This window comes from Emydura macquarii, unplaced genomic scaffold (assembly GCF_026122565.2).
Source record: "Emydura macquarii macquarii isolate MOO-44397 ecotype Brisbane River unplaced genomic scaffold, CSIRO-AGI_Emac_v2 contig_295, whole genome shotgun sequence".
Classification (NCBI taxonomy): Eukaryota; Metazoa; Chordata; order Testudines; family Chelidae; genus Emydura; species Emydura macquarii.
The window spans coordinates 7,639,658-7,654,608 of record NW_027130432.1 but is presented as its reverse complement, the minus strand read 5'-3'; positions in this window follow the sequence as shown (position 1 = coordinate 7,654,608).

Below are 14,951 nucleotides of genomic sequence, written 5' to 3'. Positions count from 1 at the left end.
TAACTCATGAAATTCCTGTGACCGTCACAGCAATCGATGACACAGAAAAGTGATAAAAGGAAGGCATTTAATGTGATTGTAGCTGTCTTTTTAATGCAGTATAGCAGCTGGTAATGGGAAGGGCCAGCACCATTTGACCAGTGAGCTTTCCATAAACCACAGTTTGAGAAATTCTGCCCTAAATGATTGATTGACTTCTTTATGTCGGCCTTACTGTCTACACAGTATTGGGCATATTTTCTAACAGGCATACAAGAAATTGCATGCTTTTGCATGAGACCCCTTGATCATCTGACCCTGTCTTTTTACTGTAGATTATGGCAAGTCTTGTAAGTGAACTTTTATTATTTTTGTCTGTCTAATACTGTCCATTTTTAGTATGCTTTAAATCTTGCAGTTTACCATACAGATGAGAAACAGCCTATGGAACACATTATATGCTATTAAAAGTGGACGTTATACTGCTGTCCTTCAGAATTGCATTATCTTGGCTTAATAAAGGTTTCTCTTAATCCTCCTTGGTACTGCAGCCTTGAAATTTGGCATCTTGCTTTATGCAATGCTATCATTTTATAGTCGCTTAATAAATATTTCATTCAAACAAAAGTAAAATCAGTCCTAACTCGATTTTTTTCTTTTTTGAGAGGCTTTAAATTTTTTGGCATTTTTTAATTAAAAAACAAAACTTGAGTCTTCCAGCAACCCTGAGTTCAGCTTACAAAGCTCTGTTATGTTCATACAGTAACTAGGACAATGGGACCTTAGCCTTTAGGCACAACCATGATATAATAACAAAGCAAATAAAATTCTCTTGGAAACCAGCAGTGGATTAAAAAGCTCATGAAAGTCTTATCTCACAGCAGGAACATACCAATGAGTTTTACAGGCACTCAGCAAGTGTTGGACCCTTGACGTGCTTTTCTTTGAGTTAGGTCTATATCTTTGACTGTATCTTTGATTGCTCCTTTTAGAGCTATATTACAACTTCTGAGACAGCTGTCACACCCTCTTGCCTGCTGGTGTGTTATGATGCAGCTGGGGAAAGCAAAGCAAGTGAGGGCCATCTATTTACTGCTATCTAGGCCTCTCTCTGTGACTTGCTCTATGAATCTGGAACATTTTTCCTAGAAGACAGCAGGGTGACAGTGGTCTTCAGAACAAACTACACAACCTGCTTCTCCAACTGAGCATTCACACAATAATGCCAATGGAAAACGCACACGCCAAACTTAGATTAAAATATCTCACAAACACCTGACCTGCCAGAGTAGATAGAGAAGATGGCTGTATATGAACACTATGGGGTAAGATAAAGATCCTCGAAGGTATTTAGATGCCTAATGTCCATTCAAGATCCATCCTTGCAGGATCTAGGCCTAGAATGTCAGCTGCTCTAGATGGGTATATCTCCACTGATTCCAATGGTTCTATACCACTTTACATCATCTGAGGACTTGGCCCTATAACTTTGTGCAATATTCAGATCCCATGCTGCTAAGGAGCACATTTTTCAACAAAGATATATAGGAAAGGCAGTTCAAGAGGAAAATTGCCAGGCAATAGATATCCTTACATGTTAGCATACATATGCTAAGTCCTCTGCTGTCCAAATGCCCTATTGCTGCTTTGACATGTATCAGGTTTTCATTTGAATAGCCAGGTATCCAATTCTTGTGTTTGATCTCAGAGTGAAAATAGCATTTTATTTCTATTACAGTAGAACCTAGAAACTGTCCCCGAGATGAGGGCCCCAATGTGCCAGGGGCTGTACAAACAAGTAGTGACAGATGGTCCTTGTTCTGAGAAGCTCATAATCTAAATAGGTAACACAAATAGGATGGGGACACAGAAGCATAGAAAGATAATTATTGGTCCAAGGTCACACAGCAGCCCAATGCCACTTCTGGTACTGGGACCCAAGTATCCACAAGACCTCACAATGTTATCATTTGGAGCCACTGATTTACAAAGCTTCCAAACAAAGGTGGGAGGGTGAGTGTATCAGTACAATACACTTCCCTAACCTGGTTAGGCCATCTGGAATTTAATCCTGAATCACTTAAACAATATAGGCTAACCTTTAGTAATTAAATAATTAAATTGTGTTTATTACTGTAACAAAAAGTCTCCAAAATCCAATTTATCACTGAGACAGACATATTTTTTCCCATCTTTAGAAGAAATAGTTTTCTTTTATTAATATAAAACCACAATGTCATTATGTCACCCATGCATCCCCCTGTGTAATTACCCCATTTTTAAGATAAATCCATTGTCTGGGGAAGCATCCATCATGGATGTCACCTTTAGCACATAAGGTGAGACACTAAATGGACACTTTTTACTAATATTAATTTCTATATAGTCATCAATTCTGAATAGACTATCCATTGTGCTCTTTGACAGAGACAGGCCAATGACAAAGATTAAATTTTCCATCTCTGTGGAAGCGGGGGATCTGCTTTGGAAACTGCTCTTTAAGATTTTGCTTTTCTGGCCTGAGTATGTTATATTAATCTACAACTTGTTCATTCCAAACTCTGATCAATTATATAAAAAAAAAGAGTTTGCAGATTGACCTTTGGTTTCAAAGAAGAACAATCAAAAATTTAAAAAACAAAAAACTTTTTCTTATTTAAAAGCCAACCAACTAGAAAGTACTCATTTTTTGTCTTACACACACTGTGCTAATCTTACACTCCAAGGACCCTTTTTGGTTCTTATGCCAAGAGTATCTCAGATTCTCATGCAATTCAAATGACAATTCATAGTGCTCTTTTAAATTATGCAGCATTGGTATTCTCAGAATATACTGTGGGGTGCATCTTGGGAAATTCGGTAGAGATAGTACAGTCCTCATCAAGGCTCCAGTGCCAGCAGCAACTTTTACATTACTTCCAAAGACAACTAATCTCTACAGGGGGGTGAGAAGCTGTATGTAGATTTAGCTTTCTTATCTTGGTCTGAAAAGCTGGAACGTCACTTAGCCCTAGGGATACATTGGTATCATGTCCAGATATGGAGGTAGCACCAACTTCAGAATATTCAGCATGGATACGCTGTAAAGATGTTCCACAATTTATCTGGATATGATATTCTTCATGCTCTGCACTTTAACTGTGAACATAGTTTTAACAACTGTTAAATTTTGTTGACCCTATGGCTGCACTCTGGTGGTGGGTAAAGCTAGCTAAAGAGGTAGATTATGTTAATACAGCTGGTTAGTGAAGTTATATGGCATCCATCTGCATCAAAGACATTACGTAAATAGAAGAGAATGGGAGCATATGCCAAAGCTTATTGAACTCATTCCTCTAACTTCAGCGGGCTTTGGATCAGGCCCATTGCCCTTGTCATTTACCATGTAGCCTAGCAGCAACTCTTCTTTTTTTTTTTTTTTAAAGTGTTGCCTGTCCAAGGCTGTAGGTGGCTCTGCTATAAATTACAAGTACAATTAAATGGACAGCAGAATATACAATTCCTCCCCTGCTCAAAAAAAAATTTTTTTTTACCTAGAAAAGCCCAACCCTGCAGCAGGGCTCACACACAGATGTGCCAGCCTGGCTGAATGCCTTAAAGGTTAACAAATCCAAAATACTTCCAGCATGTAAAATGCTTCCTGATGGTGGCACAAACTCATTTCTTTAAAAGAACAACATGTGAAATTATTCATACTTTGTTCAAGATAAAGATTCATACACAGGACTCAATCTGAAAAAAAATCAGTATTTTAGTCACAACAAATGACAGGGAAAGGAGGAGTATCAGGAAGCTAAAGCTGTGACTGGCTCAAAGACCAAATGAAAACTTTATATAGACTGTTTTACAGGTGCTAATTGCATAGCAACTCCTACAGTGATAGTATAGCTGCTCTATGTTTGATTACATGTGTTTATCACAATTGTTACGTTAACAGCCACCTAGTTCTGAAAGTGTAAATCAAATAAGGTTTGTCTGTCCTTTGGGTGGAATAAGAAATGAACATTAATTCCTTCCAAGACAAAGAAGGTCATGCAATGATTAAGTCCATTATCTTCCCCCCCAAAAAAGTAATCTTCAGAAGTGATTGCAAATGTATAGTGACTGATCAGAAAACACTGCACCATTTAAGAAGGGAAAACACAGTTACTAGTTGGTGATCAAAAGTATGGATTAGCATATTGGAGGCCAAGAAACAGAGGATGTTAGATCTCTGTCTCTGGGGTCCCAGAAGCATTTGGGCATTTTCTGCTTAACCCTGTCCAGCATCTGGAAAGTCTAATCTGTGTGGTAAAACAGGAAAGCTTCTTCATACATGATCCTGAGTTTAGCTGGGTAAAGCACTGTGGCCATTATTCTCATACTGAAAAACTGGCTTGAGAGTTGACAATTCTTTTGTCCTATTGTAGGTAGATGGAGTGACATAAGCATTCTATTTCCTTTATATTTTTTTCTTATGTCACTTACTCTTTGTCCTTTACCTCTTCTTTCTGATATCACTGCAGTCTGTGTTCCCAGTGACATTTGGTCCCTGCTTTGATCTATTTGGGATCCAGTAGTAGCCTTTTGCAAAGAAAAGGTTAGACATACATACAGCCACAACCCAGAGGAGATCTTAGGCTAAAAAAAAAATCAGTGTTATGCTGCACCAGGGATTCTCAAATGCTGATATTTTTAGCCAAAGCTGGGGTTTCAAAGCTGATGGTCAGACACAACTGCTTGCTTAGTGTCGTCCCAGTTATTGGGATATGTCTCTTTTTTTAATCCAGTCTCCCCCTGTTCACCCTCTACTATTCATTTTAGGATTATTTGTTCTTGGTCAAAGTTTTCTGTCAATTACTTCTTGAATAAATATGCAGCAGGCAATGACTAGCTTTTAATCTCTAATGTACAGTGCTCATCAGGACATGTTACAAGAACTCAATACCATTCACATATTAGCATTCGGAGAGATGACTTTTCTAGATGGAATTGTGGATGCATGCTTTAATTTGAATTGGGGCTTGAAATTTTGTTGCATTGCACTTGGTCTTCGTCATGAAACACTTCAGCCTTTAATATGGCCACTTCCGTGTAAAAGAACAATTAAAGATTCTTCAGTAAAGCATTTTTCCCATCACCAACCAAATATTAAGCATATCTGTTACTCATCAGATCTGGACTTTTTAAAGACTGACCAATTATTAGAGATGATAAAATACCATAAGGCTTTAAATTATTTCCCTTTGATGAACAGAATGATTTTCCACCATCTTGCACCTAGTGTAACACATACAAGATGAGAGCTGATATACCAGATCGGACACTTTAACAAGCATTGTGATATGGTATGGGTGTAAAATGGCTGGGCAAGGCAGTGATGAAACAGGCCTACTGCCAGGTCTGCATGTCTTTCAAGACACTTCAGTGATGAATTTAGCCAAAAAAGATGGCCTCTTCTCTTAGTCCTCATTCAGACTCACACATTGTGCTGAATTTTCCTGGACTTGGATTTTATTTCCTCATACTCCACTTTACTAAGGCAGCTGTAGGTGCAATCTCAGTATAAAATTAAACATTTTAATCTAACAGTCAAGTCTTTCAGAACATTATTTTTCCCCTTACAAAAAATTGACAATTGTTTATCTTCGTTTTCATCAAAAATGTTCAGACGCTTTCCGCAAATGTTTCCACTGAGTCTAAAAAGCCATTTTCTGTCAAACGTTTTGACAGAAAAAATTTGACCAGCTCTACATAAGAAACCTTTCTGCACAGTATTGAGCGTATGACACTTTCTCAACAGATTGTTGTCAGTTAATGTCTGTATCCAGTCCAGTGGCAAGGATTAGGAAGTATGTCTAAACTCTCCTTTGCATTTCTTTCCACTCCCTCTCAGAGTCTTGAGTGAGATTAAAATACTTTAAACAACTCTGGATATTCCCCATTTCATCACTGTCTGCAGAACACTGCTTTAGACCAGTCTTTTAACCTGTTTCCTTCTGTGGCCATCCCTGCAACAGCTATTGAAGTGTTTCTAGACTGATTCCATAATAGACTTGCTAAACAGCAAATAATGCATATATCTCAAAATGCTTCGGAAAGGTGGGTAAGCTTAATTATCCCTGCAGACCATTGTTGGCTTGTTTTGTGCATTCCTTAGCAGAATGGGGAACTTTATCCTGATTAAATATGCTTACATAAATATTGAATAACAATATAAATTCAAACTTGTATGTGTTTGGGGGTTCTATTGGTGGAAATATTCTGATTGGTAAGAATAAGCACTTGTGGCTTTACCGTCCTCCTCATCTTATCACAAGGTATGAAGTGATGAAACGAGTGAAAGCATTTCTGATAAAATTGTTATTCCTCAATCTTGCCCTCTTTGAGTTCCAGGGAATCCCAATGATTTGTGGTGCCATAACTTAACATTCTTTTAGAGCAAGAAGGCATATAAATAGACTAAAAATAAGCTATAAGGGGAATGAATTTGCATTTTTATTATCATATTAATGGCAGTATCTTTAATATCACAATATATTCAGGTATAAAATATTATGTCTCCTCTGAGGTCTCACCTTTGTTTCCTACATCTTAAAAAGCTCTTAGCCATCACATCAAGGTTTATGTGCACTTTTGATGTATGCAGTCTTAATGAATAAGAGAGGTCAAAACAGGAAAAAACCCACCTGATGTGAGGTAGGTATTCTGCATGTTCGTGTCCATCTATTTTTAAGCTAGGGTAACAAATTTAACTCATGTGCAAACTAACAGAAAAATATTATGATTTTCTACTATACTTGCTTTTATAGGCATCAGGCAAGATATAGCTTTTCTCATTGCTCTTGTTACAGTCAATAAAATGGATATATTCCTGCATGGTCTATTCATCTTTATTTTGTTCAAGCAAATTGAGACACATAAGTATTGTCTTAAGTTTAGTATTCGAAGCATCTCCCAAATGTGTTTGTGTAATCTTGACACAGTGTCTGGGTTTTCTTCTGTACAATAATTTCTCACCAGTGTGTAGCCTTTGAGAGTGGGGGGAAAAAAATCACTCTGGAAGGGACTACCCTTGCTTTGTGACAGGTTGACCTACAGTAGACAACCACCTCAAAAGGACATTAGTCACAAAGTTGGCTAGGCACACTATTTTATTAGAAGAAAAAAAATAATAACAGCTCTACTTGAGTGCAGATCTTTTCTTTAGTACTAATTAGAACCACAATCCATCATGCTGGAAAGTTTCTATTCATTTTGGTGATTGGGGACATGACAAATGAATCTCAGAATAAATGGGATGTCAGGGCAGAGCAGGAGATGGATGTGTTCTGCATGGGATGAGTGTAAAAAGTACAGTTAATGTTGGCAGCCAGCCAATCCCATCACCTCATGCTGCATGAGTTGCTCCCAGGCTCTGACCAGGGGTAAAACACCAATAAATGATTCCCCTCACCTCCCATTTATTAGACAATGAACACCTTGTCAAAGCTCATTCTGTGTTTTCCTAACTGTCACTTTGCTTCAGGGAGGGAAACTAATTGAATATTAGTTAATTGTTCCTAATAAAATGCTGATAATTAGATATCTCTTTTCATGTTGCTGCCCCAGATTCTCTCTTTAATTTCACTTTCCTTTCAATAGCCTCTGTTTCTCACGCAGCCATGTCGAGATTGATTATCTGCAGCAAGCGAGAGGCTGAGCAGGCAACTTCATTTAAGATTAATTTCAGGGAAACTGTTTTACAATTTTTCTAAATTGAATTTAGTTTTAATTTTAAAGTGTTAAGGTTGTGTGTCTGCAAAGGTTGATTTTGGATAATTTATTATGTATCAGCTAATCAACATCACTCCTGAACCCAAATGTAAATGTATGTACATTTTCACATGCTTTGGGTTATATTGACAGCCTTTCTTTTCTTAAAGAAGATGGTCAGGCATTCTGTTGTGCAGCTATAAAATGGCCACTTATGTATCAGCTTTGTCAGAACTTAGGTTATTAAACAACATGAGTTTCCTAGGGGAAAAATAAATAAAGGACCAAGTTCTCATGTTCATTCCAGTTCCTTTGTGCCAATCTGGTGGGACAAAAAGCAGCCAGGGATGCTCCCAGCCGGCATAGACCCCTGAGAGCTTTTTCCTTCACTTTCCCTCCCCTCCCAATAGCCTAGGGGGGTGGAACTGAAGCACTACTGCACTCCAGCAATGCACCGCTCCTTAACGGATCCTTTGGGGCCATCGCCAGCGTAAGATCGAGGGCTGTTCTAAACTCTTCTGTGGCAGGGACCAAAATAAGACTAGTCTCAGAATCAGGAGCTGTATGTAGTCTCCTTTCCATTCACCCTTCCTTTCCCACCTCCTACTGTGTCCAACAGAAATTGAGCTTAGCACAGCATGACAACATTTCATGGAGCTAGCTAAGCAACTTATTGTATTTCAGCCCTTTTTCTTCTTCACAAACTATCAGTGAACTGATCACAATTTCCCCAAATTTGTTTGATTCATAATCCAGGCAATGAATTATCTGTCCATAAAAACTGTCCCTGGACTTCATGCTATTATTAATTACGTGATTAGCCAGCTTGGGTCCAGAATCTCACCTGGCATAATCTGTCATAGCTCCACTGACTTCATCTGATATATGATATTTTATACAGTTTGAGGATCTAGCCTAGAGTATTGTTTCTCTTCCTAGCTGAAGGAAATAGGAGAACCAAGAATATTCTTGTGAATTAGGGTATTTGTTCACAATTGTCTGAGTGTAGTATAGCAGTAACTGCCTTCGCATTTGTACAAACTGGCTGTTTGAATGTTCATGGAGGACGGTGGGGAAGAGAGATAACAGAGGGACACCCAAGGATCCAGCATCTCTTCCCACTATTCTACCAGCTCTAGAGTTTAGTCTTGGCATGATGAGAAACATGAAAAAGTCAACGACCAAAAAACAAAACAAAAGAAAACAAAACAAAACAAAGTCTCCTGCCCTAACAGCAAACATATCAAGGTCCAGATATCTATGCCAAGGCAAAATGCTCAACATCTCAACAGCTGTTGAGTTGGAAAAGGATCTAGAGAAGTGCACAATTAAATTAATACTAAATACATACAAATCAGCAAATGGAACACAATGCCAACAGGCTTAGGGTGCTTAAAGTCTACCCTAAGATAATGTTGGCCAAATTCTTTCTTCACAGCCAATAGAATGACTCCAGGGATGAACTTCTCCCACTATCCGTATATTTGAACTCTCAGAAAAGAAATAAGATAGTGACCCAATTTAATTTATTGAATATATTATTGCAGATTTTTGTCCTGTTCTTTTCTCCAAGGGACTTTGAAATAAAATATACTCTTTATAATTATCGCCGCTTCTACTTCAAAATAAGCCACGTTCTTTTTGTCTTCAAAATCATTAGATGTCTTAAAGATTTGTAAGATATTAAAATTTCCCCACCATTAAAATTAAATGGTAAAAATCATTATTTGCTAAACAGACTGTCCTAGATTCCGCCCCTGATGTATGAGAGAAACTGTCAAACTCTCATGAGAATCGGGCCCATGGAGAAGAAATGTGTCCATTGTGCCTGAGATATTAGCATCCCTTGAATCCTGGAGAAACATGGGAGTAAAGCATGGCCTCCTTCATGCAACATACTTAAAAATATGTTGTATAGAACAATATGTTCAGTACCTTTGTTGTCCTTAATATGGCAGAAAAATTAATTGCTGTCAATTCAACCTCCTAGAATAGAGACTTCATGAGGTCAGTCAGTAATCAGCCAGGTAGCCTGAGACGGACGTGCAAATGAATGTTTCTTTCAGTATAGCTGATTCTCTCAACTTTTCAGAGACAGCAGTTTAGCATAAGGATCTGTAAAGTAAATATTCTATCTCCCTGAGCATCACCAAATTCTACCATCCTTCCTCCTGCTGAGCAGTACTTTACTGCATGAGCAGTCTGCCCAAGGCCAATGGGACTATTCACCCAGTAATTTACTACTCAACAGGAGGAAGAGTGGCAAAAACTGGTCCATATAAAACAAATGTAAACCTCAGCACTGGCTTGTTGTGGACGATGAAGTCAATACGCAGCTCTGATAAAATGCTCTGCTTTCAATGTGAGGGTTAAGAGTGAGGGGACTCAAACTGCGAATTCTGACCACTTTTGGAGCAACAGTATTTCTCCTGTGCCCCATAGGCTTTTCGGCACTTTTGGCCTGATCCAATGCCCTATGAGGTTGATAGGAGCTGTTCTATTGGTGTCAGTGGGTGTTAAAACTGGTCTGGTACTCAAGAGCACTGGATTTTTTGTATTACATGCTTGAAATACCCATCATAGCACAAAATCTCCTCTGGCACTTTGATAGGTTAACTTCTGTTAGCTACAACCAACACAGCCTAAATTATGGGGAAGACTTCTGAGAATATTAATATTTTGTGTTGTCTGGAAGAGCCTGAGTTTGTAGTGGAAACAGTTGACTGATGAAATACTGTAATATTAAGGAAATTGTGTTGTATTTCTTGTATACCTCAATCAGTTTACTAAATTGAATGCACCACACATGATAAATGAACAAAATTAACAATTGCCAAGCACTGCCGGATCGCACTTAAAATAAAGTAAAAATTTAAAGCTGTTTATTAGATTTTTTTTAAAGAAACTATGTTACAGTCAGCATGTCTGTTCAATATATGGGAGATTAATAAGCAACTGAATGACAAGGCTATAATGACATCTTTGAGTTCTGCTGACAACATAAAGTTATATGTACAAAGGTCTCTTTCCATTATTACCCTGGTTATATTCTTCTACCAATCATTCCCTTCTGCCTTTGATCACACAGGGCAAATTATAAGCCCTTCTCTCTGGGTGCAAAAATCTTCTTCAGCAGAAACAATGGGGTTTCCTGAATTAAGAAGGGCAGGATTCAGAGCCAGGGCATCATTTCAGAAAAAGAAATAGGGGACGGGAAGAAGTTGTGTCAGCATAGGGAAAGTTATACATGATTATGTTATATCCTGAAAAGTCTGGGAGTGGCCAAAAGTGAGACATAATAGAGCATATTAAAAGTCTGGCAGAGAGGAACCAAGGTTTAAGAGGACAACTGCCCCCCTTCCCTGAGCAGATGATGTCCTGAATTCAGAGAACAGGTAAGGGTGTCACGAGCTCCCTGCCCTGGCTGAGAAGTGGGGATTTAGAGGCAGGGCTATGGCAGGCGAAGAGATAGTAAATCCATACCAGCACAGATTTATCATCTGTTTCCTGCCTCATCACCCCTTATGAGAGTGAGGAGGTCTCACCAGGGCTGTGATGGCCTGGAAACTGGAGAAGCAGTTGTGGACCAGGTACACAGCTTGGAAGAAAACCCCTTCCCCTAACTCCACAGATCGATCCTGCTGAGTTTTGGGAAGAGGATAGCCCCTGAAAGTTATGCCATTGCTGTGATTTTAAAAGGTCTTTTTGCACATGTAACTAGGAGCTGGTATGAACCTTTTGTGATGAAAGTCATCCTCAAACAAAGTTTCAAGCCCAGGATCATGGAATTCCAGGCTGAAGTTGCAGGGCCCCACTGACCAGCCTGACCAACAACAGATATGATTTTTTTTAAAAGGCTTTTTAAAATAAGGTTCAGATTTTGTGTAAAGGTTTCGCGAGAAGAGGGAGTTGACTGTTTTCATCTGAATTACTTAGGCACCATGGAGAATTTTACCATATCCCTAACTATTAAATCTTTAGTAGGAAACTTAGGACCCATCAATCGACTAAATAAATATTCATTCACAACCATTGCCACAAAATTCACTATATATATAATGTATAAAATATATAGGGCCAGATCCATAACTTAGAACTATCTCAACTTACACATTTTTCATATTCCTTCTAAGAAGGTGGGAGGATAGTCAATATTTCATTCATTGCCAATGCCCGGGAAATGCCCATCAGAAGGTTTCCTAACTGCCACAAGATTTTCTTAGTAAAGAAAATCTGGAATGTGCCTGTCAAGATGCATTGTGATTTCTAGTCCAAACCCTTGATAATGGACAGCCTGACATACAGTTCATTCTGCCTATACTATGCCTGATACTGATCTCACTCCTCCTTATTCAAATCAACTGAGTTCTGACCTTTACGCCAGTGTTTGAGATCAGAATTGGGCCTAGTATCTTTGGGCCAGGACATTTTTCACATATACATGGAATATTTTAAGCAGCATGTCATTCTGGATCAATGATCATTGTCATTTAAAGCTTTACTAGTTGATGGATGCAGAAATGACAGCTTCCATTATAAAATGTGGCATATCCTTTCCATAAAGGGAACATCATTACTAAGCGAAACCCATCCTAGGCCAAACCCTATTATGTTTTGCTATGTTGAACACAGAAGCATTATTTTTAGCCAACTCCACCTCATTAGGATTGCTCATGGCTTATGGATTGGTTGGGAAGTTAGCTACTTGGGCATGAGGAAGAAGACTGAAAAATAGCAAAATTATGTGGCTTTCCCTACCTCACTCTATTACGATTGAACCCATATTTAGCATTGTCAAACCAGGCTTCATATATACAGGTTATGCCTATGTAGTACAGCAACTACAAATAAAAAGAAACAACAATCCAAATACCAAATGATAATTATGGTGTTTATAGATTAATGTAAATTTCTTAATCACTGTGTAGTCTGCAGCCAGAAAAATACAAGTATGTAAAGTGTTTTTAAATTATTACTGTTCAGGGATCATAAAACAAAGATTAGTTGTTTAAATCTGTTGCATAAACAAATTAACACAGTGCCTGCTTTCTGTACAAAATATGATTCTTGTCGGAAGGATTAAACGTGTTAAATCCAGCTAGAATATGCTGTGATCATGTTTTTTTTTAAGCAAAGCTGCAATAATCAGACATTTACAACTAATAAATTGGTACTCTAATTCCTCTGCAATAAGGCTTTGAAATATAATCTGTCATTTCAGATTTATAGAACATGACTTTTCATAATTATAATTCTCAGACACACATTACGAGTTATAATTAAATTCACTTTAAAAAAATCTGAAGCATTTTTTGTGGATTATCTGTTCATATTATGTTCTAATGGTAAAATTAATGTATAATCTGTTGAATAAATTTGCTTAGTTTTTGAATAAAAAAATATTCTCCGCTATTGATCAAAACCTGGAAACTTCGATAGGAAGAACAAAAACATATAAAGTATATCTTAAGAGGGTTCTGAAAAAGCTGGAACAAACTCAGCCACAGGCAAGAAAGAGAACTTTCAGGCATAAAAGAAACAAATGAAACGATATGAACTTGTTTAAAAGACATAAAAAAATATAAAATTACAGCTAAATTAGAAAGATGTTAAATATTGGACCTGATAAGGACACAACAATAGATTAATTTATAGACTCATTGAACTGAAGAATGAATCCCTGAATTCTGAGAAACAATTATATTTACTTATGGATGTTGGTTCAATAAAAGGTAAAGTATATCACTTATACATCTTAAATGCCGCTCATGAATAAGATACGTGAAAACCTGCTATTTCCTGATGTATTATCCACTATCATCACAACTGTAGCATCATCCTTCTAAGCAGGAGCCTGGAATGGAAATGGCAGGTTTAAAGACAAAGTATTGCTTCATTATTTCCCAATTTGACATGCCTCTTGATGACACAGATAATGACCCCTATACAAGTCTCATGTTCCTATCGTGGGCCAAATTTCCATTGATCAGACATGAGAGATGGAATATTGAGGGTTGTTCACAGATGTGAGTCTCCTACAATAGCTCGGCATTATGGTGGTACTGCATATTGAAGCTAGCCCTACTGTGACAAGAATAATGCTTCATAGTCATGCATACCTTTCCATCCTTTGAATCACTGAACCCTGGTATAAGGCATGTAACAGGAAGAGGTCCCACACTGGGTCACTGGCAGTCTTGGGCATAGAATCCAGGAGCCCTGGAGAAATTCTTTCTCTAATGTCCACCTGACGTGTCCTCACCTGATTATGCATGTTTGGTTGGGCATAGTCCACCTGCCTCAGTGCTCTAATAACTTTACTAAGAACCATAGGCCTTGGCCTTCCCTTCTCTGAAGACTTACTGTGTGGAAAAATAAAATGTAGCACTTTACCTTTACAAGAATGTATCTATCAGTCAGACTGCACTAATGCATATATGGCTGCATTGCTAAAGTTTAATGGCCAGATCATATCTTCCCATGGGATGGCCAAAGCTAGGTGAAAAACACATGACTCTGGGGCATGGAGGTGATGCCACCTCATTAAGTAGCAGTGTGGATTAATTTCCTGAGGTCCCAAACATACAGGAAGGGAAGAGCTGTATAGGGGGAGCTGCCATGTAGGCTCAACTACCTTTCCATCAATAAATCTTAAGCCACGTTAGCAACTCTTCTTTAACTTTCAGTCTCTCTATAGAAAAGTGTGGCAGGGATGAGTTGGAAAATGGCCATACATTATTTTGAGATAAACATGTCATATCCTCTGTTCCCCTCCCACCTCATTGTAAGTGAACAATTCACTCACCTATACAAGTACCACTGATGCAAGTGCTACTCAGAGTCTCATTCTTGACACAGTGGTTTAAAAAACTCACATAATGAAACAGCTCCTACCCAAAACAAGTTTATAATGGAAATAGATAAGACAGACACAACTTAGATGGGGAAACAGAGGTACAGAGAGGTGAAATAACTTGTCCAGTCCTCATAACAGAGTAACAGCAGTCCTGGGATTAAAACCCTAGTCTCCCACCTTCCAACCCAGTGCCGTAACTGTGCACTCAGACTATGTCATCTCTCCATATAATACTGTCTCCTTCTTTGTATTTAAAGGAGAGTGGACAGCAGTCAGACAGGTGCAGTTACTAAATAATTCAGTGGTTAGCTAATGATTCATATAGTGTTCCAAATCAGCTTGTGTGTGCTGGCCAGTAAGCAAAATTAAATTGCTGAGAAGC